Genomic DNA, 24,558 nt, shown 5'->3' with positions numbered 1-24,558 from the left:
GGTTTATCAGTTTTGTGGTCAACAGATGATTGGTTGATGTGTAATCATTGACTGGATTTATGATTTGATTGTTTTCTTCTGGAAAACATCAACTGATGTGGAGTTTTTTCTCTTCCTGTTTCTACAAACATCACATGATGATGGAAGTCTGAGAGAACTGGATCAGAAAAAAAGACCATTTAAATCTGTTTCCATTTCCCATCATTTCTATTTTCTTCTCATTTTCTCTTCTTTGACCCAAAACTCCTCCAACAGGATTCCTGAAGCGTCTCTGAAAGTCAGATGTTTGAGATTCTCTATCAGGGTTTGTGTTTGTGAAAAAGACCTTCAGGATTTAGAATCTGGTTCTGGACTCTTCTGCCTGATGAAGGTCTGACAGACAAACCCTGCAGGAAGAAACCAGATTTATTTGCAGCTTCTGTGCTCCAAAGTCTGTTTCCATGGCAACAGCAGGTTGTTAGCTGGTCCCGCCTACAGCAGACTAAGGATCAGTTTTGTCTCCTTTGCACATGTATGGAATAGATTACACTGCAGACTGTGTCTTGTCTACCCTTTCTGTATTTAAGTCTTGTCTCTGCCTTCCTCCTGTGCTGGTCCATTAGCTCTGTTATGGTGTTCATGTCATCCTGTCTAGTCCATGTTCCTCGCCACGCCTATGTACGTTTTTGTTTTGCATTTCCTGCTCTGCAGCGCCTTTTGTTATCATTAAACCCTCTAGTCCCTGAACTTTGTGCCTCCGCCTCTGCATCTGGGTCCTACCGGCTCCCGAGCCACCCCACCACCGTGACAGGACAAACCGTTTTTACAGGCTCAAGCACCAATAAAAGTACTTTAGAAATGTTTTTTTTTTCAACAAATAACTTCTGTACTCTACTGTCAAATAATAATTTTAATCATCATTGTGAACAGAAGGCTTCAAATCGCGGAGATTAGCCCCGCCCACCGCGACCCAAAGAATTGGATTAAACGGGAGAAAATGTAAAATGATTATGAAAAATACAAAGTACAGTGGGACAAATAGTGACTCAGGTGTATTTCGCTGCTCTTCAGACTGAGCCGCTGCATCCTGACTCCACTCTGCAGTGTTTTCTTCTTTTGAAGCCCGCGGTGCAGCTGTGTTTGATCGGGAGAAGAACGTAGTGATTGACAGTTGTTGTCGCTCTTTTTTCTATGAGTTTTAGAGAAACTCGAAATTGCAAGAGAATTTGCACGTACGTGTTGTAAATTTGGCGAGCTGTCTTTTAGGTACGTGTACATATTAAACTGCAACGTTATTGACGCACAGGTAGAGAAGAAGCGAAGTGACTTTTTAGCCAATCAGAATGCAGAACACAATGCACGATGCAAATCCGTGAAGTAGCGAAACCGTGAAAAGTAAACCGCGTTATAGCGAGGGATCACTGTACATTGTTTTCATATCTAACTCATATTTATTTGCATCTTGAACTTCTATTCATGACATGTTTCTATCCTTCACTTTACTGCTTATTGTACTTTGGTTAAACACAAACTGCATTTGGTTTCTTGTACCTGTTTATGTGTAACGACAATAAAACTGAATCTAATCTAATCTCTGTTGGAGCAGAACAGAGCTGCTCAGAGGTCAAAGGTCAGCTGCTGCACCTTTCTGTGACTGCAGTCCTTCACCTGCCGACACGCCCACAGGACACCTGAGCATTAGCTCCGCCCCCCAGCAGAGTCTGTGTGGGAGCTTCACTCTGCACAGGAGCAGAACCCTCAGCTGCTCCTCTTCCTCTCTGCTGCTCCTCTTCCTCTCTGCTGCTCCTCTTCCTCTCTGCTGCTCCTTCAGGGGGCAGGAGGAGGCGTCACCTCCAGACAGCTGGGATCCTCTGAGGATTGGGTTCTGTTAGCAGGTTAGTAACTGCACTGCAGTGATGTGTGGAACCTGGACTACCGTGTCAACTTCACCTGGATAAACTCCTGAATCAAAGAAGTCAACCAAACAATTCCTGTTTTTCTGACTTCACTCTCATCAAACACACAGCTGGGAGAGATCGCTGCATTCATTTAGACACACCAATGTTGATCAATCTAACACACCAAGACATACTTTTTTTATTTTTATTGAAATATAATCAGTACAAAACTCTCGCAGACACAACACACAAAGATGCAAGGCACAGCTCTTTTCAAAAACAAAGATAAAAAAACAAAAAAACACAAAGTATCATGTATAAAAGATATTTAAAAAAATCAGCATAAATTCAAATACAAGGCAATCAACAATCTGGACCCTAGATTTGTAACCATTCTGTAGCAGAGTTACAAATGTCATCAATGAAAGGATTTGAGTTGTGAATATATTTCAATGAGGATAAATACAATTTGACTTCATTTTGAAAACACAGGAGGTTCGGCCGATCTTTTTTCCACTTTTTCTTATGAATATGATATTTTCCCAAAAGCAGGAAGATGTTCACTAAGTTTGTTTTGGCAACTTACTGATATAAGACAAAATATTTTTTTCTGTGAATTGTATGTTGTTAATTTGTTGACTAAGCCAGATATGAAAATCTTGCCAGAATCTTTGGATCACTGGACATGAAACAAACAGGTGTTGGGTTGTTTCTGGGGCTACATGACAGAAATCACACGGATCAACCTCAAAGCCAAATCTACTTCTCAATGTCTCTGCCGATGGGTAATAATTGTTTATCATTTTGAACTGCATTTCTTTAATTTTGGGGGCCACTGCCCATTTTAGGAATTTCCAAAGTTGAGCCCCTGATGTGACTGACAGGTGTCTCAGTTATTTTATATTTCACTTTTCTATTGAAGTCATGATATAATATACCTTTAAAGGATTTGTTTAGGTATTTATTATCACATTTTTTTTCATTAAGTTTTATTTCTCCTATTACTAAATTTGGTAATTTAATTTGAACATAGGAAGACAGTATTGTTTTTTTATTAAATGTATTAAAGCAATTGGAATTTCTCTGCAGGTTTTCTGGAATTCTTTGGTTGTGCATTCAATATCATATTTACTTTTGAAGTCTTTTAACTGAAGAATTCTCCATTTGAATCAAGAATATCCCTTACAAAAAGAATCTTGTGGTCAAACCAATTCTGATGAAAAATGGTCTTCCTGTTTGTGGTAATTACTCTGTTGTTCCACAGGGTGGCGCAGTGAGGGGTGAAATTTTGGCTAAATATCATTTTCCAGTGGAAAAGTACTTGTTTGTGAAATTCTGAAATCTTTATAGGAAGTTTGGAAATTTCAAAGTCACATCTCAGCAAAAGATCGAATCCACCAACTTTATTGAAGATGTTTTTGGGAATATGAAACCATATTGAGTCAGGATTAGCTAGAAAGTATTTTAACCATTTTATTCTAAAGGTTCCAATCATTGATTCAAAATCCGTCATCCTTATACCTCCTAAATTATATTCCTTCATTAGTTGAGATTTTCTGATGTAATGTGTCTTATTTCTCCAAATAAATTTATAAATAACTGAGTTAATTTTTTTAACATTCTTTGGGTTAATGTAGAGAGATTGGCACGGATATATTAATTTTGAAATTCCCTCAGATTTGGACAACAAATTTCTTCCAAAAATGGTTAGATCTCTGATTAACCAGTGATTGAATGATTTCTGCATTTGGTTAATTTTTTCCATTATGTTTATTTCTTTTCTTTCTTTTTCATCATTATTTAATTTAATTCCTAAATATTTCACTTCGTGTTTTACTGGGATTGAAAACATTTATTTTTCCAGACAAGAGTACAGGGGTAGTAATTCACATTTTTGTAAGTTTAATTGAAGACCAGAAGCTTTTGAGATAATGGATATAATTTGCAGGGCTTTCATTACCATGTTTTTGTCTTTTAGAAAAAATACTGTGTCATCTGCAAACTGGCTAAGGCGGAATTCAAAATCAAAAACCTTAATGCCTTGAAAATTAGGGTTGTTTAGAATTAAGTATGCTATGTGACATTTATTCTGGGTGTTAGTTCTGAGTTAACAGTGATGTAACTGTAAATTTCAGTATAGAACATTCTTATAATTGAGCAAATTTTTTTACAAATCCAAAACGTTCCAGCGTTTGAAATAAAAAGTTATGTTCTACAGAATCAAAGGCTTTGAAATAGTCAGTAAATAAAATGAGACTTTGTTTCTAGCATAGATTGATAATCCATCATGTCCAGAATTAATTAAACATTATTATGTATGTTTCTTCCTTTTATAAAGGCAGATTGAAAACTATCCACTACTTTGTCTAGAACCAGTTTAATCCTGTTTGCATAAACCAGAGCCAATAGTTTGTAATCATTACACAGCAGGGTGATGGGCCTCCAATTATCTAACTTTGTCCTTATTTGGTTTAGGGAGTAAGGTTATCAGTCCAGTTTTCATAGATGGAGTTACGCAACCTTCACGGATACAATCATTGAAAGCATTAATCATTAAATCTTTAATGTCCTGCCAGAAAAACTTTAAAAATTCTGCAGTTAGTCCATCTATTCCTGGTGATTTGCCATTGCTCATATTTTTCAATGCAATTTCAATTTCTGATATAGTTACATCTTCGTCTAAACTAATTCTATTGATGTCTTCTATCTTTTGGATGTGTTCTTTAATTTGGGTAAAGAATATGTCACAATTGTCTTGGCAAAAATTTGAGCTATATAAAGTTGAGTAAAATGAAAATAATTCAGATTTAATTTGCTCTGGGTCTTCAATGAATCTTCCATTTTTGTTTATTTTACCTATTTGTTTTTTTGTTTGTCTCCATTTTTCTAATCCATAGAAGTATGTTGTGTTTTTTTCTCCCTCTTCAATCCACTTAGCTCTGGATCGTATAAACCCACCGTCTGCTTTTTCTGAATAAATCTCATCAAGTTGTTTTTGGAGCTTGTTTAACTCGGCCAGATCTTCCTCTGAAGGATCAGCCTTGTTGCATAAAATATTCATCTTTCTGACAATTTCCTTTTGCTTTATTTTCCTATTTTTACAACATGTTTGCCAGTTTCACCTGCTATACGTTTGCTTTCAAATTTAAACCACTCCCACTTCCCTTTGTTTGTCATTTCCATTCCCCTGACTTTCAAACATAGAGATTTGATCTCCTTAATAAATATATCATGTAGTAAAAGTTTATTGTTGAATTTCCACGTGTTGTGAGATGGGTGTGTATTTTTACACAGTTTTAGGGAAAGGCTGATAAACAATGGTCAGTAAGTGGAGACGGTTCTATTTCACAGTTTCATACATGAGCAGATAAAGGTTGAGAAATAATCCAATAATCTATTCTTGATCGCTGGTTAATGTTTGATAAACTGATCCATGTATAGTTTTTAGATGTGGGGTTTTTTAATCTCCAGTAATCAAATGTGTTTGTTGACAAACAGAAGTTTCTAATTATATCATTGTATTCTGGTTGTTGTCCTTTAACGCGTAATCTATCAAGTTTGAAGCAATGTTAAAGTCTCCTCCAATAATTATTTTATCTGTTGCATGAGAAATTTTCCATTCCACCAAAACCTTAGCAAGTTTTTCCAACATATTCTTATTTTGTACTTTGTTATTGTCCCCATATAAAGTCAGCACAATGATGACTTCCTCATTTATTTCAATAGCTGCTAACAACCAGTGGCCTTCTCTATCTCCAAGATGCCTAATTAACTTCCCTGAAAACCTGTTCAACAGAATCCTGACTCCTGCTGAGCGGCTCGTGCCGTGTGAGGAAAGGATTGTATCTCCCCATTGTTGTTTCCAAAAGACTTCATCTGCTGGACCTGAGTGGGTTTCTGCAGTAAAATCAGATTTGCCTTAAGTTCTTTACAAAATAAAAAGAGTGCCTTGCGTTTTGTAATCATTTTCAAACCTCTGGTATTTAAAGAAACAAATAAAATAGACATGAACACAGAGCAGAATCCTTGGTGTCTAAATAAACGTTGAGATTTCCTGAAGACGCAGGAATGAGCAGAATGTCTGTCCAAAACCATAAAGCAACATAAATGGACCAATTTCCCCGATAATAGTAAAAGTTCTTTTTTTTTTGTTTTGTTTTTTTGTTGTTATCAACCTTCAATTTACAACATTTTAATGCTCAAAAATAACAGACCTTTAAACTCTGGTCGTCATGGCATCACTGTCCTCCCGTCAATCAGCGCGTATCCCTCCTTCAGAAAGGCTCTCTTCCCGCTCCGTCTGGCTTGTTCCACCATTGGCCAGAGTTTGGCTCTTGCTTCCCGATCTTCTTTGGTAAATTCCTCCCTGAAGTAGATCTTCATCTCTTTGCAGACTCTGGCTTCCTTGGATTTCCTCCACACTTCGTCTCTCACCGTGTGCATTGCACACTGGATTATTATGGCTCTTGGCATGTTGTTGTTCACTGCGCCTCTTTTTCCCAGCCGATGAACGGTGTCGACGGTGTCCCGGAGCTTCTCCACAGACATCGGAACCACACGGGTGAGGATACCGAGGACGACCTTCTCTGGTGTTTTCCTTGTCTTTCTCTGGCACCCCCATCAGCAGCAGGTCCCATCTCCTCTTGTATCTTTCGCTCTCCAGACATTTCTCTCTCAACTCTTTGTTTTCTAATGAGAGATGCTCCACGCGTTCTTGCAGCTTCACAATATTTTCTTTGTTCTCTTTTGTAGATTTTCCAATCCCATCCATCCGATTCTCTATGCCTTCCAATTTCTTTTCCAAGTCGTCAAATCTTTTCAGAGCTGTTTGGATTTCATCCATACGTGAATCAAGGCCGTCAAATCTGGTTAGAATGGCCTGTATGGCATGAGTGAGGCTAGCATTACTAGCGCCATCTTGTTTTTTCGTGGCTCCTCGTATCTTCATTCTTTTTGGGTTTGGGCTGTCTAAGCAGATCGGGTCATTCACCTCCTCAGCAACCGCTTGCTCCATTTGCACTGTTTCTTCTTCCTCACAACTGTTTTCAAGAGCCCGGAGGTCATAATCATGGTCGCTAACGTTAGCTTGCTTTGGGTTAGCCATTCTTCATGCAGTAGAGAAAAAACGTGAAACATATATCCAGAAGATATGCATATTTTTTTTCTTCCTAATATTGGTTTTCTGACACTTCTGGGGATGGTTGGTCTCACCACAATTCCTAAATGGACACAAAAATTGGTTTCTCTTTCAGACCCTGCCTCAAACACTGCCACTCACTCCGCCATCTTCCGGAAACCCCGCATAACCTGCTTTCTGGAATACACCCCAGGTCTGTAGTTTGAACTTGGATTAGAAATAAGAAGGGCGACACCTTCTGGCTGTATCCAGAACTGCATCTTCTGCTCAGAAAAGTGCTGAAAAACCTCAATTGTGTCTGTAAAATGTCTGCAGCTTTTTTGTCTGCAGACATGAATAAAGTCTGGATTTGATCCTGAATGAATCTTCATATTTCTTTGTCCTTCAGTCTTTCTTTCAGTCTCAAACACACTGGTTCATTTGATCCTAATGAGAACATGTGTGAGGCTCCAACATGGCTGCCTTCACTGCAGCTTCCTCTTCACAGCATGTGTTTGTGGATCAACACACAAACAACAACAGCTGCAGGTGAGGAAGTGTTGCTGTTGTTGCCTTTGCCTGCTTCCAGCCTACAGGCACAGTTTTCTGCTCCATATGAGCTGGAAAAGAAAATGAATGACACCAATTTTAGGATCCCAACTCCTGACAGAGAGAAGAAATGTGGAGTTTGTCACGTCAACATGCTCCAGCCTTCTTTCTCCAGAGGGGAGTCCAACTGTCCTTCTAGTGATGCTCCGGTAGTCTCAGTCTCCATGTGTTCTCGTCCCTCAGAAGATCAGATTTCAGAGGATGGGCTTGGAGAGAAAAGTGGAGTTGTGCTCCTGCTTGTTTGGGAAACTCTGAAATCTGAAGCCAACTAGAGAATTTCTGCTCATATCCGTCTCCACCTGCTGGTGGTGACATCATGGTTTGATGGAGGAGAAGTTGTTGCTGTTTTCTGATCCTCCTGGTCAGGCTGGAAACAGCCTGGAGATGTTGTTCATCCATCACAGGGTTTGGTCCAAAGCTCCAGTGCCGCCTCTCACCTCTTCCACCTTCCTCTTTGAGGGAGGCAGCAGAAGCTCCTCCTCTTCTTCAGCTGGATGATGCTGTCCTCCACCTGCAGCTGGACCTGGATGTTCTCTCAGACCATGTGGCCTCATGGATCAGAAGGTTGAGGGTTCAAGTCCCTTCATGGTTGAAGTCAGACAGAAGAAGAGTTTGGTTTGGATCCTTTCTTGTCTTTCTCTTCTCATTGAGTCTCTTCTAGTTCCAGGTCTGGTTCAAATAGTGGAATCATCCAAAAGGATGAAAACAGTCCTCCAAGCAGACGTCAGATTGAAAAGCTCATCAGAGAACACATCCAACTAGCCAATCAGCAAAGCACTGACAAGCTGGACTTGTGCTCTCCTTCAGTGAAGAACCTCCTCCTGCTGCTCCTCCATCTTTAGCTCCTCCTCCTCACCATCACTGTGACTGTTGACGTCTTCCAACTCCTCCAGAAAGCTGTTTTCTGATGAACATCTCCTCCCTGTTGCTGCTTTCAGTCCAAACTCACTCTGTTCATGTCAATTCACTCCAGAGAAAATCCTTTTTCTGGGAAGAATTTGCTCCAAGTTTTCCTCCAACTAAGAATCTGCAAACCCAGATGAGAACTCCCAGCAGGAAAAGAATTCATCTGCAGGAAACTAGAAAAAGGCCTTTTTGTGGGAGGAAACCATTCCAGATCTTTACAAACACCACAAATCCCAACTTTTCCTCCACTTAGCCTGAGTTTGGCTTCCAGGAAGCGGTGTGTGTTCAAGCTCCGCCCCCATCTCATGAAGCCCCTCCTCCAACATGAGGCCACTGGGGAATTCTGAATGAACCTTTACATTTCAACAGAAATTTCAAGCTAAAAACAGGAAAAAAAACTCTCTTCATGTTTGAAAACAATCAAAGATTCAAACAGGAAGAGAAAACAAGGTTTGTCAGGAAATCAACCGATTTGATTGATTGTAAATCTTCTTCCTGTTGGAGTTTGATGAATGGAAGTAGAATCTGTAGAAAGTCAGTTGATGTTTTCCATTTCAGTAAATGAAGGTTTGATCTGCAGATTTCCTGATCCCTTTCTGACTGGGATCCAGACCTGATCTAGACGGGACTCATGAGGAAGCAAACAGCACAGAAACTGCTCTGAATGTTCCCTCTTCTTCACTTTCTGTCTGACTTCAACCATGAAGGGACTTGAACCCTCAACCTTCTGATCCATGAGGCCACATGGTCTGAGAGAACATCCAGGTCCAGCTGCAGGTGGAGGACAGCATCATCCAGCCGTCACAGACTGGGGGCGGAGCCTGGAGATGACTGCTGAAGGTCAGAGGGCGGAGCTTCATCAGGATGAAGGTGCTGCTTGGATTCTGCTTTGATGTCCGTCTGTTCTCAGTCCCTTCATGGCTGCTGCTCAGAGCTGTTTCTGGATCTTTCTGGAGAATTCATGTCTTTACTGATCCAAATGTGGGATTTCTGTTTTTCTTTGGACTTTTCTTGATTTCAGGCTTTTAGCTTCTGGAACTTTCTTTGTTTCTATGCTTTAACTTCCAAACGGGTTTATCTAAGACAATCTGATTGTTTTTCATTTGACTTTCTAAGAACTTTCTGTTTCATCTTTGAGGATTTGGACTTTTGAAAGACTTTTAGCTGCAGTTTCATCCTTTGAAGCAGATGGATCTGAATCTAGAGTCAAAGATTCTAAGGAAATCCTGGATTCACAGACATTTGATTGAATTTCTGTCTGGATCAGAAACCAACAGCAGACATTTCAAGCCGTCATCTGTTCCTAATGTTCATTCCCCGCCATCATTGAAAGCTTTTGGAATAGTCCCTAAAGCCAGCGATGGGGCCGCTTTGGAGCATGAACTCATCACTCGGTGTCACGGTGGCAGAGAGATGACAGATCCCAAATCTGAGGCTGAAATGATCACGTCCTACCAGCTCCACTCTGGATTTGGGACCAGAAACCTTTGAAGATGTTGGAGCATTGTTGGAGAATAGACTGACAACATTGACCTTTGACCCCTCCCTCATGTGTTCCACATCCAGCTGCAGACACACCACTACAGCTCCCATTCCACTTCTGATCCAGCAGTTAGAACCAGAGCCTGCATTTGCAGCAGGTTCCACTGATCCACACAGGGGGACGTCCTAAGGGGCGGAGTCAGCCACTGGAGAAATGGGGGTCACTCTGGGCCTCTCTGTGTCTGGACCTTCAGAGGGACAGTGGTTTGGTCCAGAACACGGATGCTAAGCTAGCTCTGTGGAAACTTGAACTTGTTGAATGGGAAACTTCCTGAAATCTTCTTCATCTGTTGACTTGTTCTTTCTTCATCTGAATGAGCTCAGTCCTCTCCCAAATCCAACTCCATCTATCTTCAGTGCTTTGGACTGAGTTGGAGCAGAACTAGAGCTTTCTCCAGATGTCCTAGTACTTTTAGATCAGTGTCTTCCAATATTTGGAGCCCAGGTTCACTTCTTTCCCTGACAAAAACCCCAAAAGGCCGACCAGCCACCAAATAGTCAGAAAGCAGAGAAACTTGGTGGTCTGCATTGATGAGAAACCAGTCCCTCCAGGAAGACACATGGCTTTTTGGAATCATTTCACACACAAACAAACGGGAAGTTGTGCTTGTTGTTCTGAGAAAATGCCATCAAATGTGTGATAATGGTCAATGTAAATGTTTAGATAAAGGCTGTGGGGGATTCAGGGATTGTGGAGCGGTTGTTGTTTCCTTCTGGGTTAAAGTGCAGTTTTGTGTAACCTCCCAAAGAGGAGAAACCCAAAAAAGAAAGGAAAAGCAAAGAGACAGGTGGAAGCCATCATGAGATTCCTTTCAAACAGGAAGTTCTTTGTCATTTCATGCACTAGTTTCATTTAGCTCTAGTTGTTGAACATTCTAGAAACTCCTAAAAACCTTTTCTGTCCACTTTGAAACCATCTGGGGCTGACTTGGCCTTGCTCGCTGGGATACGGCCAACATCCAGAAATCTACCAACAGACATTTTTAGCTCTAGTTGTTGAACATTCTATGTTTGGAAGAGGCAGGCTCTTCTAAAAGAAACTAGCAGGAGCCCCAGCGCTGGTCTTTGCTTGGATTTGGTTTAGACTTGTTCAGAGTCAAATGCATGTTTTAAGGGGAGGAGGATTATTTGGTTGTTGCTGTTTTTGTTCCTATTCTTACAATCCACTATATGTCCCGTGTTGAATTCTACTATTAAAATGTGGGAAACAAATGTTTATCAAATCCAAATCAATCCAAAAGCCTGGAGACTGGATGGCCGTGGTCCTCCCTTTGACCTGGACACTGGTTGCCATGGCGACCTGCACACTTACCAAGCTGGAACTTAGAAGAAGAAAAAGAGACCAAAATGATTGATAAAGCAGGTTTTCCAGGGAAATCCCACAAAGTGCTTTCCAAGCTAGAACTAAGAATACCCAGCATGCATTTGGAAAAACTCCTTAGCTTCTTGTGGAAAATGATGAGTCATTGTAAAAGCATTCTCTGAATGCTCAGAAAACTTCCTCTAAGGTTGTGGTTGTTTGGAGAAGTCCTCCTCTTCAAAGAAGTTCTCCTGACCATCTTCAAAGCCACTTTCTGCTTTTTCAAACGCTACTGTTCAACAAAAACTTGGTTTCTGCCACAAACCAACCTTAGACACTGAAACAGAATGAATCCAATGCAGAAATGTGTTGACACCTTTAATTCAAAGCTTCAATCAGTTTGAATCTCATGAAGAACATTTCAAAAATCCACATTTGGATCAGGCGTCTTCATCAGAGCACAACTCATGTTTCCAGGACTGTGACTCACCAATAGATCCTCATTTCCTTTACACAATCTGTTTCCATCATTTGGATTTTTCATAAAAACTTGAGTTAGAAAAGAATTGTTGGCCCAAAATGTCCAGTTTGAATAGTCTACAGTTTGTTGTGTTTGGTTGCTAGGTAACAGGGTCTTTAATGTCTCTGATGTCATGGTGGCTTTCAGAGTTGAACTCCTGAATATGACGGTAAACATTTGGATTGAACCAAAATGGGATTGAAGCTCATGCTAAATCCTGATCTCAATGCTGAAAAAACCTCCTCCTAGATTCTGGTTGTTTGGAGAAGTCCTCCTCTTCCCAGAATTCCTGAAAAAAGCCCTCATTTCTCCTGACCATCTTCAAAGCCACTTTCTGCTTTAGTTTAGTCCAAACTTGCTTTATGCTGACAACATTTCCAGCTTGAATCCATCTGAAGAATCCAAGGAAACAAACCAATCTAAGTCTGCATTCATGCCACTTCAGAACCAACAAAGCATGTTTCCAGGACGCTGACTTACCAATAGAACTTGGGATTTCCTTTGCAGAATCCTTCTCCATGTGTTTTCCTTTGTTTTTCTCCCCAAAACCTAAAGCAGAGATTTTTGCTGAGCTGCAGAACAAACGTCTGACTGCTTTAACCGCCGTTGATGGTTTGTTGGGTTTCCCTCTATAGCTGCTATGGTCTTGCTATGGTTGCTAGGTAACGCTGTCTTTGTCTGGGATACCATTCCCTTTGCCTGTCTGGACAGATTTGGGTTTAAGTGTGGCTTTTTGACCAAATGTGTTTAGTTATTTAGCTGTTTTGTCAAATTACTTTATCCTACTATAATAAAGCATCTGCACCATGAGTGAGAGGATGAGTTTATATAGCAGCCCTATATAAACTCAATGCATTTATGCACTCTGCATATTGTTTTGTTCTTTCTAAATCAGTATATCTGTCGGCTCAAACTTAAAGATTTGAGAGTTCAAGTATTATAATCAATTAAGATGGAAAAAAGATGAATTGAATTGGAGTAATATGACATTTAGTTAGATAACTGGGCTTAGAGGCAGAAACGAAAAGATTTGATTAGAGACAGTAATCGGCAGGATTCTGTTCAAAACCGTTTTCAATCAAATGAGTTCCAGTGTCAACCTGGTTGCTTTAGCCCATAAAGTGACTTATTTTCCTTCATTTTCTTCTCAAAACCTTCTGGTTGTTCCACAAATATTTCAGTCTCTTGGAGCGTCCAAATAGACTGTCTGTACATCCATTTGGTGTAGGATTGAACCTTCCTGTGCTGCTTCCTGCATCACACTTGTCATGTCTGCAGTGGGTGAAAAAGTCTCAATGAAATCTTCTTTCTGGTTATAGCCTTTAGCCACACACCTTACTTTATATTTATCACCTCCATCAGCGTCAGTTTTAACAGCATAGACCCCCCCCCCACAGGTACCTTAGTGAGGCTGAAAGTCTTGTTGTCTATCAGTGACTTCATTTCTTCCTCCATAGCAGCTCTGACTCAGCTGATGCTACTGGAACAGAAATCTACACACATTTGGAAATGTCATTACATTCAGTGTCATAGTCTGATTTTTATTGAACATTTGCAGAATACAATACAAAAATACAACATTTATAACAATACAAGTCTGAATACAAAATAAATTTGTTTTGACCTTCTGAAATTTTAACTATTAACAGAAATAGAAGTAAAAACCAAACTAAGCAAACACAGAAATAAAAAATTAAACAAAGAAATTAAAAAAATAGAAATTCGAGGGTTAACTTATGTCACTAAACCAAAAGATTGACAGATGTTTTTTTGTATGCTAAGAGTTTTCATCATGGTCCTGTGAGCGGAATCCTCTCTATATTTTGTTTTTCTTTTGACTTTAACATTCCTCATGACATGTTCAAGGCAAAAACATTTACTCCTAATAGATCAGCTGTGGCTTGAATTTCTACGTCTGTGGCCCAAACACTAACGAAACGCATCCTAGATTTGGTTATGTACTCAGCCACAGAGGAGAACTCACGCCCAATTACCCAGCTGTACAGATGTGGGTTAGTTTCTAATTGTTTCACGACGGCTGACCAGATTTTTCTGTGGCTGTTTTGGGATCCGCTCACAGCCTGAGAGATGGCCCTAAAGTAACAATTTCCATCTCCTATGATTCTTTCGTTGGTGCAGGGGGGCCCTAACAAACCAATGGGAGGAGCAGGTGGGGCATTAAAATTTAGGAACTCAATATTTAACATTGAGCACAGAGCCTGGCAGACATCCAGATTTAAAGGGTTAAAATAGAAAATTTCCTGCTCAGGCTCACTAAAAATGACATCCTGATCCTCCACAGAAACATCATCCAATTTGAACTTCTTCAGGTATTCGACTGAAGGGTCTGCAATATCCATTTTTGAATCCATTTTTTGTTTTGTTGCTGTTTTTTGGGTTCTACTGTGACATCTACTGAAGTGTCATGGAAGAGGCTCTCTTTGCAGAGGTTCAGGGAGTTACTTTCTGCAGGACTTCCTAAGAAAGGGTCAGAAATGAGCTCACTGCCCTGGTGGAACGATCCTCTGATGCTGGGGAACTTTAACGTACCAGCAGCAGGAACAGGACCAGGCTCCTGGACCTCAGAGGTTACCAGCTCATCATCTGAGGAGCCAAACGTCACACCAACCGGTAGCACCAGCTGGTTCTGATGGGACGTTCCGTTTCAGTTCTGCAGAAAAGGAACCGGGCTCCCAAAGAAGGCGATGCTCCAACCTTTGAGCAGCAGCGGTGACCTCACACTAACATGGAAATAAAGATCACATCACCCCCCCTCTGTCCCACATCAACAGGAAAAGGGGTTTTTACTCCCAGAAGATGTTGGTGATGTCAGAGTCCAAAACACCAGCGACACCAAGATCAGCACAATGACCAGGACACGCCCCTCAGCGGCTGCCGCAGCTTCAGCATCACGACCCCGACTACGCCGCCGCCCGACCTCTGCAGCTCCTCTTCCTCCTCCTCATGTTCCTTTGGGTTTGAGGGACAGAAGGAAACACCAGAACATCAGACCAGAGGAGCTAAGAACAACATGAAGAACAACATGCTCCTCCCACCTGCATCTGGCTTCCTGGTTCAATGTAGTTCCTCGCCAAGAATTTTAGTGCCTCGTCGATCAAGACGACAGGAAGCGACAGCTTCAGGACCACCACCCACTGAGTCCAGGAGAGAGGCCGGATCTGGAAGACCACCTGCAGACACGCCCCCTCGCCAGAACCTCAGACGCCACAGTACACGGCTTCTGAGGTTCTGCGGGTTCTTGAAACAATGACTGTTCATAGAGATGGTCCTGGTAGGACAGTGAACATCTCATTTGTAGTTCTACATTCACAACGTGAAGAAACTTGGTATGCAAAGCATGTGTTACATTTTTATCTATTTCAAACCTTTTATAGGTCAAACGTCTTAATAAACCTTTAATGTCCTCATTCTTGGTGTGACTTACATAACCTTATGGTCCTGCAGAAAGGGTCACTCAGACGGGAAAGAAGCTCACAATTCCCCTGGCAGACATTTCTATCACATGTCTGGGTGCTGACGTCCTGCAATAGAAAAACATACACATTCTTAGTGTGTATAGAAATGTCTGAGCTGCATTTGTTAAAGATGAGAATGACATGTCAATCATACACTGAGTCTACTAATCCATAATGATCAATGAGCCGTTCTTCTCTGTCATGTCAGCAGCAGTCTGTCAACCATTTTTCTCCTGGTTTCATCTGTCAAAGACTTGCTTCCATTAGATTCAGGTTTTTGGCTGAGAATGGATTCCAGCAACTAAAAGCACAGATGGAACCCCCATCATCCCATGGACTAGATGATAACCCTTTGGTTTTAGGGATATACAGGAAATACAACAATCACTGCATTTATTAGAAAGAAAATACTACAAATAGGTATTGTCTCCAGAATTTTCCTACTAAGAATCGTTGGAATTGAAACATTATTTGAATTTCTTTTGTCTTTTGTTTTTAATTAACCCCCACACATACAGTTAAAAGGGTTAAAGTGTTAACAGGCTAATCGATGCTCTGCTACGTCGTGTCCAAAAACTGAAGAGTTCCTTTCACTTTGAGCAAGCAGGAAATCAAACCTGCAGTCCTCACCTAGCTGATATTCAGGACAACAGTTGGAGAGAGAAAATGTTCCGCAGACAAACTCTGAGTGTACAGCAGAGGAAGAGGAGGAAGAGGAGGCGGGAATCTCTGAGGTGTGGGGGTTGGAATGGGCTCAGACAGCAGCTCGGTGTCGGTCGGTGTGCTCGGTCTACCACAGAGTCCAGAAAAGACTGATCTATGGTCCATTTAATGAAAGTCCCCTTTAGAACTTTGAACATTTGTTTAAGGTCGTTTTTAGCTACATAGAGACAGACTAACCCAACACGTTACACTACATGCTAAAGCTAGTAACAGTTAGCATTTAGCTGCTTATTGTAATAAAAACGATCAGTTTAGAAACATCTAGAAAAATCATTACTTACATGACATCAGTTTCTACAATTTTAAACAGAAAGTTGACTGAAAACCATCATAGCTCCAAGCATTCAGCGTCAGCTCCGCTCCTCGTTCCTCTGAGGACACGCCCACTCATCTCTGATTGGATGGATTATTGTACAGACAGATTACACAGCAAATCAAAAAATACATACAGGTTAGATTGTGGGGAAAATAAAACTTTTACAACATAAAAGACCAAACAAACATGATTCCCAATAAAACTTGTTTCTGTTTCTGTTTTTTATGTTTCTGTTATCAAAAGTTGCAGAAAGAAGAGACTCAGCGTTTTCCAGTAACTTCAACAGTTTGTCAGTGCTTCATCCTGCAGAAACATCAGAGAAAGAGAAGCAGCAGCCATGAAGGGACTGAGGACAGAAGGACATCCAGCCAGAATCCAAGCAGCACCTTCATCCACTCCAGCTGGAGGATGGTGTCCTCCACCTGCAGCTGGACCTGGTTGTCCTCACAGACCATGTGGCCTAATGGATCAGAAGGTTGAGGGTTCAAATCCCTTCATGGTTGGAGGCAGGACTTTCAGAGACTCCCACAGTGAGACACCTGCTGGCTGTTCTTTGTAACTGTAGCTTCTAGAAACCTCTTTGTTTCTGTTTTACGGAGCCCGCCGGGTGCCAGTGGTTAAAAATAAAAAAAATCTGATAAACCGTGCGCACGGAATACTAAATTGTGCGCACGGATTAGTAAACCGTGCGCACTATTTAGTAAACTGTGCGCACGCTTTAGTATTCCGTGCGCACAGTTTACTAAATGGTGCGCACCGATTACTAAAGCGTGCGCACCGATTACTAAATGGTGCGCACGGATTAATCAATTGTGCTCGTACTGTTACGCAATCGTGCGCGCATGTAAAGTTATTGCATGTGCATGCCTCTGAGAATTGAAGATAAACTCTTAGCTTCGTGTTTGCAGGGATGTGAGGGTGCTTTGGTACAGTGTGCGCAACGGAGGAAACTTCAGACCGCACTCAATTTCCCTGTTCTGCTGCGCCGACTCCAGAACCGTGTCCCCCGGGAGATTTGTACCATCTCCAGACCGAGGACGGACGGAGGAGGCTTTTGGGGGACCAGTCCTGACAAGCCGTGCACACAATCAAGTGAATTTGTGTTACTATTCAGGTCAAGACAAAATAAAGGCTGATTATTCCAGTTTAAGTCGATCCACGGCTAAATCGCTCATCAGCACGGCTAATGTTGTTAGCATGAATGTTGTATTAACCTACTAACTTAATCTTAACCCTTCTTCCGTGTCAGTTCAGACAGAAAAAGCCCTGGGCGCACTGATTTAAAAAAAACTATAAGCGAACATGCACTTAGTAATAATCATAATAATAAAAGCATGTTTAAATGGTCATGTCCTCGTGTCTATCGGAGCTTAGCATTGTTTACATGAAGACTTCTCTTCCTCAATGCATTATCCAGACCAATCACTACCGTAGACGTCATCGGAGAAACGTACAGCCAATCAGATGATGTGACGTCATCATTAGTCGCAGACCATCTTTTTTTTTTTTTTTAAATCAACTTTATTGCACATTATGTCATTTTACAAAGATGTACTTTTAGGTATGCAATAAAAACACAACTGCAAATATCAAATACACAACTGTAGCAAACAGAAGAACAAGAATAGAGAGAAATAAGCCAGGGAGTTAAACTCTACGAGAAAATACTGAAACTATCACATACAGATAATGTTCTGATTGCTTTTTGCTTCTCTGAATTTCGAATACTGTTGATATACTGATTAAATTCAGAAAGGAATACAGTGAAACAAGGTTTTCTACCAGAAAATTTACATTTATGAACATGGAATTTAGCCAAAATTAGTAATTAGTCGCAGACCATCGAACACAAGAAGTGACTAATGATGACGTCAGACTATTTGGTTGGCTGTCGGTTGGTCCGATGCAGTGATTGGTCTGGATAGTTCATTGAGGAAGAGAAGTCTTCATGTAAACAATGCTAAGCTCCGATAGACACGAGGACATGACCATTTAAACATGCTTTTATTATTATGATTATTACTAAGTCCATGTTCGCTTATAGTTTTTTTTAAATCAGTGCGCCCGGGGCTTTTTCTGTCTGAACTGACACGGAAGAAGGTTTAGGATTAAGTTAATAGATTGATACAACATACATGCTAACAACATTAGCCGTGCTGATGAGCGATTTAGCCGTAGATCAACTTAACTGGAATAACCATCAGCCTTTATTTTGTCTGGACCTGAATGGTAACACAAATTCACATGATTGTGTGCACGGTTTTTCAGGACTAGTCCCCCAAAAGCCTCCTCCGCTTCCAAAGCCCGTCCTCGGTCTGGATTCACATGTCCTGGGAGACGTTCTGAGTCCCGACAGCAGAACCAGGAAATGGACTGCAGTCCGAAGTCTCCTTCGTTGTGCACACTGTACCAAAGCACCTTCACAGCCCTGCAAACATGAAGCTAGGAGTCCATTTGCTCTGCTTAGAGGCATGCACATGTGATGAATATGCGTGCGCCACGATTGCGCAACAGTACGAGCATAATTGATTAATCCGTGCGCACCATTTAGTTAACTGTGCGCACAGATTAGTAACGCGTGCGCACGTTTTACTAAATGGTGCGCACGGTTTAGTAATCCGTGCGCACGCTTTACTAATCCGTGCGCACGCTTTAGTAATCTGTGCGCACAGTTTATCAGATTTTTTTCCCTTTATAACCACTGGCACCCGGCGGGCTCCGTACTGTTTTCATCTTTTCCAACAGTTTGTTTTCTTCACATGAAGCCTAAAGAAATGTCCTCAGAATGATGGAAACAGTTTTTCTGCAGCTTGAAGCTGTTCTGGAAGATTTTCTTCTTTAGTGCAGAGAAATCTCTCATTTGATGAGACGGAGGAACTGCAGCAACGTTTCCTGGAAAACCTCCACATTTCACTGAAACCATGTTGGAACTTTGTCCATGAGGTCACATGGTCTGGAAGAAGCCCCAGTTCCAGCTGACAGAAGTCTGCTTCTGATCCATCAGATCTACCTAGCAACAGAAGCAAAGCTTCACGTGTTGCAGCAACAGTTTCCATGTTTGGGGGGATCTTCTGAAGAACAGCTCAGTTCCAGATCACATCATGATGTTTGATGTTTTCTTCATTCCAGGAAATCATCTGTGTCTCCTTTGATCTGTGCTGAGTCAGCACTTTGACTTCTTTTCAACTTTAGATCCATCATTTACAATCAAGGATTTATTGATAAATAGGATTTATTGACAGAAAATAAAGAGTAAATGTATTTATCATCCAGCAGTGATTGTAAGTCTTTTATTTTGAAATTCCTCAAGGATGATCATCATGGTGGGATTTCTAGATCTGCATGAACTCCTCCTGAATCCAAAAGACACTGGAGCATCAAAGAATCCAACCCATCTCTGCCAACATGAGGCTCTTACTTTGAAAAGTCTCAGACTTCCTGCAGGGAAACAGGCTTTCTGCTGCTGCACTGACAGATGTGCACCAGCTTGAAAGAGCTTCCTGACTGAGGAGCTGCAGACTTTCTCCTGCAGAGCAGCAGCTGACTTCAGCGTCGTCATGGGAACACAGTCTGCTGCTGCTTCTGGAAACGTCTTCAAGGCTGTGGTGGGACTTGTTGGTCTGGAGGACAGATTCTGGGAGCAAATGCTGCTTCAGCTTCAAGCTTCAGCTCTTTTCTTCTGGCAGAGCTTAGAAGAAATGGAAACCTCCTTTGTTCTGACTGTTTGCTCCAAATCCCAGATTCAGGAATTCCTCCAAGAAGTTCAGCTCAGAGATCATCAGCAGAGAAAAGCCTGAAGTTCTGATGACAACAGAACATGATCAATATTATTGATCCACATGGAATCCAGAAGAAACTCTGAGGTGAAGACATGAAGACACAAGCTTCAGAGACATGAGGACAAGTCAGAGTGGATTCATTCTGGACTTTCTTCTCACATCTTTGTCTTTGATCCTTCAAATCTTCTGAAATCTGATCATCCATGGATTGTTTTTGTGGGATCAGATCCAGAGTTGCTGAAAGTTCTGCTGCCCTCTGCTGGTCAAAGTGTCCAAACAGCAGAGAGGAGATTCTCTGGGATTCCTTGGAGTCCAGATTCTCCTGGATGTGAACAGTCTCTGCTTCTGGAACAGAAGAGTCCTTCTCAGAGCAGCATTGAGGATCTGTTCTGTCCGGCTGAGAGCGCTCCCTGCTGGTAGGAGACAGAAGCACATCAGCTGCTTTTCTTTGGCCGTTCAGAAACAGTCTGGAGACTCTAAAAAACCTCCACTTCCTGCAGAGCATCATGTTTGATCCTCTTCCTTCAGAAACGGCTCCATTGTTCCATGGCTCAGCAGTTTGACTAAAGCAGCTGAGAGTCTGGATGCAAACAGACCTCAGCAGCTCATCCAGAACGCCATGACAGAAGCACATGCAGCAGCACGTGCACGCTCCCAGAGAGCAGCAGCTGATCCAAGTCCTGAGACCTTTCTGTTCTGCTTGGAGCACACTTCAACATGAACTTCATTTCCCATCATTCCATCTGTCAGGAGAGAACAGCTGCAATCAGCTTCCTTCAGGAATGACTGCAGCTAGAAGGATCTTTCATTCTTCAGCACCACCAGGACCCACATCCAGCCCATCAACAGAAATAAATACAATTACAACGTACTATTCTATATTAACAAATAACAGTAGCAAGTAACTGCTACCTATCTAACTAATGAACTAACTATATAGGTGTTGTGGATTGTGTGAGCGTGCTGCGTCGTGTGTAGAACTAGGAGGAGACGCGCACACACGTGTGTTGGGGATGCCTGTTGATCCTTCTGCAGCGGACAGCTGTCTAGCTGCATGCGAGGCAACATGTAGTGATTTTCATCGCACTTTAACAGCGCGCGTTCATGTTTGGTGTTACAGAGTGACTGAGAACAGTAATACCCCCCCGCCCCCCCAACACAAAATCCTCCGGCGGGCGGCCGTGTCGCGCACTTAAGAACGCACGCAGCTTGTAATGGAAATGAATGCAATGAAAAATAATAATTAGAATGCAGTTAATTTGTCGTATTTCCTCACGAGACGGAAACTTCTGTTGTAGAATGAGGATGTGCTTCTGAAAGCGCCGCCTGTGTGTGAGAGTAAGAGGAGCCACGTGCAGCGCAGAGGCAGACAGTGAGAGCGCGCGGCGCCTATGAGAGACAATGACAGGCACGGTTGGAGAGAAGGAGAGAATATTCTGATAGAAAGAAGTTAAGTCTGAACACAGGACTAGCAGAAAAAGTAAATTATCAGCAAAGATGAATGCGTTTAATGTGTTTATTATAGTTCCAATCACGCACCATATGCTGAACTAAAAAAAGAAAGAAGTGCAGTGATGCGGTGATGACCTTGTCACCGCAGTGATGCGGTTATCGTCACAGCCCTAGTCATGGCACTTTTGAGCAGTTTCAGACAGGTTTTCAGAGCTCTCTCCACTGAAACAGCCCTTCTCAGAGTCACTAATGACATCCTGATGCAGGAAAATCCTCTGTGCTATTGCTACTGGACTTGACCACAGCCTTTGACACTGTTGACCGTTATGTCCTCCTGGACAGACTTTTAAACCGCGGGATGTTTTTAAAATACAGATTTTACGCTGGTGTCTGGATTCAGTCAAGAGTTGAATGAATAATACTTTTCTTCAACTCAATGAAGCCCAAAACTGAGGTCCTAGTCTGTGCTCCTGACAGTTCCCCCCAGATAGTCCAGTGGTTCGGTCCACTTGCTTCCTCTATCAAACCGTCTGTTAGGAACCTCAGGGTAACCCCAGACCCGGTTTTATCCCTCGAATCCCATGTCGGGTCACTTGTACGTTTTAGTCTTTATTATCTTAAAAACATTGAAAAAATGAGTCCAATTGTGTTGCGTTCTGAGATGGAGATGCTCATCCACGCTTTTATTTCATCTCGTCTTGATTACTGCAACTCCATCTTCACATCTCCTGGACAGAAAATATCACAGAGGTCATCAAGAAGGCTCAGCAGAGACTCCACTTTCTGCGGGTCCTCAGGAAGCACAATCTGGACCCCAGCCTGCTGACAACCTTCTACCGCTCATCCATTGAAAGCCTTCTGACGTACTGCATTACAGCGTGGTACGGCAGCTGCACCATGGCGGACAGGGAGAGACTGCAGAGGGTAGTCAAAGCAGCTCAGAGGATCATCGGCTCCCCTCTCCCCTCCCTGTCGGACATCTATTCCTCCCGTTGTCTAGGCAGAGCGGGGAAGATCATAAAAGACAGTTCCCACCCTGGCTCTGGACTGTTTGACCTGTTGCCCTCAGGAAGGCGCTACAGGTGCATCAGATCGAGGACAAACCGCCTTAAAAACAGTTTTTTCCCAAAAGCCATAACCATCCTGAACTCCCACATGCACGGTCACTGACAGCTCCACCCCCATGTCTCTCTCTCTCACTATGCACATCCCATCATGTAAAAACCATCCCAATATGTGCAATACCATCCCATCATGTGCAATACATTAAGTGCAATATATCTCTGCATTCATGGACACAGCAGGTTTCTTCTGTGTCTGTCATAACTACCTCTCTGCAGAAATTTCTATTGTAGATTTTGTTCTTTTGTAGTTTGTAATTTGTAAATTGTGCCCTTCATTTTGAGAAATTATTTTATTTTATTACTATATTATTCTGCGAGTTTTTTCTCTCTTGTATGTTTGCACTGAATAGTGAGCGGCTTTAATTTCACTGCATGTGTGTGTGATGTGAATTGTACATGTGTACAGTGACAATAAAGGCATTCTATTCTATTCTATTCTACATGTTTGAGCAATAAATCTTGAGAACGGCTCCAGGTTTTCCAGAACGCTGCTGCAAGGCTTTTGACTAAATTATCTAAGTTTTCACACGTCAGCTGCACTGATTCCCTGGACGGAAAGCAGCCCCCAAGCCGTTCCGGGAGGGCCCACTGCAGGGCGCCACCCCAGAAGAGTGCCCGCAGCCCCAGACAAGCACCTCATCACTACCCAGGAGTATTGGGCATTCCCCCGTCCTAACCCCAGGTACGAGCCAGGACCCCCCAAGGGAGACCCGCCCCGCATTCCAGGCAGCCACCCACCCCGGCCCACGGCTGGTCTAAGAAAGAGCAAGGCAGGGGCCAGCCACCCCCACCCAGGAGGAAGGCACCCAGGAGAAGAGGGGGTCCACAAGAAGTGTTGTAATCATGGCCCGACCAGGCTCGGCCACAGTTGGAAATTTGGCGAGGCCCAGCACTCAGGGGCAAAGATCCGATCCCACACCACAGGGACACGGACACCCCCGGCTCAGGTGGGATGTGATCCCCGGCTCTTGGTCTTGCCAGAAAGCTCAGGGATCCCTCTCCCTGTGTGGAGAGGGCCGCCAGGCCCAGGAAGCCAGTACCCCGTAGCCAAGGGCCCAGATTTTAATAGATAAAATCTTAACCATATCTATCTCTACTAGATTTTAACTCTACTATGTGTTAACTCTACTAGATGTTAACTCTAATAATTCAAAACAACTCATTTCTATTAACAGGTACATCTAAAATAATTCATTTTTTTAATAACTTTTTTTATTGAACATTTTTTATATTGAACAGACATACAGAGTGTATAACGAAACGTCCAGAAAAAGGCAATGTGTAAAGCGGCCAAGTCCAACACAGAGAAAAAAGAAAAGAAAAGAAATAAATGGGGAAAAAATAAATAAATAAATAATAAAATAAAAAAAAGGGTAACTAAATAAATATTCGTAAGTGAGAAAACCAGAGTAACAGCTGTGACTGTTTGTTCCTTGACTGAAATGTCAAGGAGTCCATATATTGTAGGAAAGGGCTCCAGGTCTCATGAAACGCCCTGAGCGAGCCTTGAAGTGAGTTCCTGAGTCTCTCAAGTTTGAGATTATAAAGCACCTCACGGAGCCAGTAAACACGCGAAGGGGGACGGGGGAGCTTCCAGTTCAGCAGGATCAGCCTGTGAAGTTGGGGGAAGACCAAATATTGCCGACATGGGATTTGGTGTGACGGTATGTCTGTAGGCTCTCGACAATGCATCAAATACATCTGTCCAAAGTGCCGCGAGCACTGGGCATGACCAAAACACATGGGCATGATTGGCAGGAGAGAGATGGCATCTGCTGCAGGCATCACTGTTATGCACCCTAGGTCTAGGGGTGTGGG

At 42.2% G+C, this 24,558-nt stretch overlaps 1 long non-coding RNA gene across 1 annotated transcript; it reads right to left on the bottom strand.

Moving 5' to 3' along the window:
- Positions 1-13,380: 13,380 nt before the first annotated feature.
- Positions 13,381-15,761, bottom strand: LOC144989508 (uncharacterized). Its single transcript, XR_013653745.1, has 2 exons — positions 14,927-15,761; positions 13,381-14,840 (listed from the first exon to the last, which is right to left on the bottom strand). It is a non-coding gene; the product is annotated as an uncharacterized LOC144989508 (long non-coding RNA).
- Between the last annotated feature and the right edge of the window lie 8,797 nt (positions 15,762-24,558).

This window comes from Oryzias latipes, chromosome 2 (genome assembly GCF_053564925.1).
Source record: "Oryzias latipes strain Hd-rR chromosome 2, Olatipes_Hd-rR_3.1".
Taxonomy (NCBI): domain Eukaryota; kingdom Metazoa; phylum Chordata; class Actinopteri; order Beloniformes; family Adrianichthyidae; genus Oryzias; species Oryzias latipes.
This window is presented reverse-complemented; position numbering and strand designations above follow the sequence as displayed.